General features: G+C 48.3%; 1 non-coding gene across 1 annotated transcript; it reads left to right on the top strand.

Annotated features, from left to right (window-relative positions):
- The first annotated feature begins 323 nt into the window (after positions 1 to 323).
- On the top strand, positions 324 to 405 carry TRNAS-GCU. The gene has a single exon. It is a non-coding gene; the product is annotated as a tRNA-Ser (tRNA).
- The last annotated feature ends 2,722 nt before the right edge of the window (positions 406 to 3,127 follow it).

Raw genomic sequence — 3,127 nt, 5'->3', positions numbered from 1 at the left:
CCAAAGGGCGTTTCCCTCGAAGCTTTCGATATTTCCAGTCCCTCGTGCACCGTCAGCCCCTGTCTTCTTGTCTGTCTTCAGCTGGACAAGGCACGACGGTGAGCACAGTGCCCAGCACACGCAGAAAAAAACTTCTTTTCTTTAGAAGATCACAGGCAGAAAAAGATGAGCGGGCCGCGCTCATCTTCTATGGCCTATGGGCAATGCAGGCCGAAGCTGCTCTCTTAGTTACGTCCCCTTATATGGCTCATGGAGTCTAAGGCCTTAAGATGGGCCTTGGTAGAACTGAATATATAACGTGGAGTCAGTGAAGTGACACATCCGACGCTTTGGCCGAGTGGTTAAGGCGTGTGCCTGCTAAGTACATGGGGTTTCCCCGCGAGAGTTCGAATCTCTCAGGCGTCGTTTCTTTTTTATTTTATTTTTCCCCATCCTTATTTTCTGTTCTCATGCTAGAAATATTAGTGGTTGTATATCTATTTATTCGAGAAAAATCTCGCCCAAAGGAAAGCCGAGTATTTCTTCTTTCTAGGGACAACATTAGTAAGAAACGAAATGTTCCACCTCTGAAACGCGCCTACAAAATGGCCGACTCTTTATCTATACAATAGTACACCCTCCGTCCCAAAATAAGTGTCTTAACTTTGTACCAACTTTAATATAAAGTTATAATAAGGTTAGGACATTTATTTTGGAACGGAGGGAGTGCGTGTTTAATCTAGCCAGTTTTGCTAAAACACATTTAGATGTGCCATAAATATTGCACATCTAAGTCCTATGTCACTAATCTTATGTTGAGATTCGTGTGGACATTTATTTTTTTCTTTTCCTCTTCATACTTGATTCACTTATTTAGATGTGCAATAACTAGAGCACATTTAAATGTGCCCTAAACACACCTTAATCTAGCTTATGTCCAATTAGATACTAACAAAAATTTGACGCGAGCTAATTGTAAACCGCCTCGCGAGCCGTTGGATGAGGCGTTGTCGTCCGATTTGACAGATGGGCCAAGTGGGCAACCTAGCAGAAATTGACCATGTCGTTTCTGCATCGTAGCACCCCTCCATCACTCGTCGCCCTCAGCCTCGTGCTGCCGCACCGGCCAGGTAGCATCGACGCCTTGCAACAGATGACGACCGGCGAGATCAGTGCCTCATCTCCCCCATAGCAAAAACTAGTCTGTTGCATTGAAGCTTGCCCCGCCGACGAGATCAGCGGGTCAGGGCACCACACCCCGGTTGCATTGCAGCTCCGCCGCTGACAGGATCCATCGGTTGTAGCACCACCCATGTTGCATTGCAGCTCCGCCTTTGCTCGGAAGTACCATGCATATTGCATTACAACTTTCGCCGCTGACGAGATATGCGGGTCGCAGCAGCACCACGTGTGTTGCAGTGCAACTCCCTATACCAGTGAGATCCACGGGGACGTGATATCACATGTTACATTGCAGCATCCCATGCCGTCAGTGATATGCGTTGGGTCATAGCGGTGGCTGTCGGTTCGCGACACCACCTTGCTTATGGCATCTCTGCTGCCTCGTGGTCTCCCCCAGTCATCGGCGACCTCTCCTTTGCAGCAGTGCCACATCCTCAAGAGGCGGTGCGGACATCACTTATTAGCAGCGTCACCTCGAAAGCAGCGGTGCATGCCCCTGCAGAAGTAGCAGCGGGGTGGTCGGTGATGTGCGACCATGGGTTGTAGCTGTGTGGGCAGCAGTAGGTGTTGGCCAGATAGAAGGGGTTCATTACTGGCGGCGGTGGCATGGGAGGCTCTGCTTCTGCTGGTGAAGGAGGTGAATGGAGGGGGGGAGAGAAAGAGAGCACAGAGAGGATTAGATCATGGACGAAAACGATGTGAGGATGAAAAACTTCGGTAGGGATAAGAAAAGCGGTGTGGAGCCCGATGTGCCTCATGCGATTGAGGCTGGGTTTTTTGGGGGGAAAATGATTCGGATCTATTATCAAAGTTCACCGGATATACAAAGCATCCCAAACATACTAAAAATTATATTGGTATTGTGAGACCACCAAACGACCACTACCGTCATCAGAACGAGCCGATGTTGCTGCTCCCTACCAGAGCCGGCTTGACTTTGTCGAGCCGAGAAGTCTTCGTGCACGTGCCCTTAAGGACCAACGCCCTAGAGCCACAGACGTTGCCATTGAATCATTGAATAGATCTAAAGCGCCTGCAGCAAATATCGCCACACGACGAGAAATTCTAACCTCACTGCCTCAAGAAGACGACATGAATCTACACCAAAGGTTTGTGGACTACATCCACAAGGACGAACTCAAAGAGGATCGAAATCTGGAAGAGCGCCGCACCTGCAAGGACTGCAAAATCTTAACCTAAACTACTAATCGGAGCAGGGGCACCAGAATTCTCATCCCCGTCATCGGCAGCCGAGGCCGCAAGCAGAGGTGAGGCAAATCCACGGGCTCACCAACAGAGCCTCGAGGGGTGAGTTTGCCATAGCCGCCAGGAATGAGTGAGGTGCGATCAAGGCGGTTCATGCAGCACAGAAAATCAGTCTGGTGAAATAGAACGTTTTCCAATAAAATTAAATTGTAACTCTAGTTCGCCCTCCTCCTTGACCCAACTGATTGAGACACAGCCACAAATAATCAATCGTTCTAAAGCAATAATTCTGTTTGAGTTACAGCGCCAGACAAATTCAGTTGGCTGGCCATCTTCTGAATTGATTCAGACAGGCGGCGTTGCAATGCTTCTGGCAAGTGGTAGCCAACAAAGACCGTATCCACCCAAAAGATTTAGTACCCCATTGACACACAATGGCATGTGTATCCAAGTTTTAAAATAAATAGAAGTAGTGGCCTGTCTGACTGGCAGATATTGTACCCAGCCAGATACATATAAACAATATCCTATTGCAGCACATACCACACCAATATCATACAAAACATACCCTGCTGCCAACATGCTCTCCATGATCTCCAATTATATGCCACAACCCACAAGTGCTAGCTGTGAGTATCAAAACAGGCAGGTCAAAGCACCGCACATGCTCAATTTGCCAGCAATCGTACGCCGGCGAAACAAAACCGAATCACAATTCATAGGATAGGATGCATCTAAATGCAGGCATACAGGCAGGCCA

Source organism: Triticum dicoccoides, chromosome 6A (assembly GCF_002162155.2).
Source record: "Triticum dicoccoides isolate Atlit2015 ecotype Zavitan chromosome 6A, WEW_v2.0, whole genome shotgun sequence".
NCBI lineage: Eukaryota > Viridiplantae > Streptophyta > Magnoliopsida > Poales > Poaceae > Triticum > Triticum dicoccoides.
Note: the sequence above shows the minus strand (reverse complement) of the source record. Positions and strands in the feature narration are given on the sequence as shown.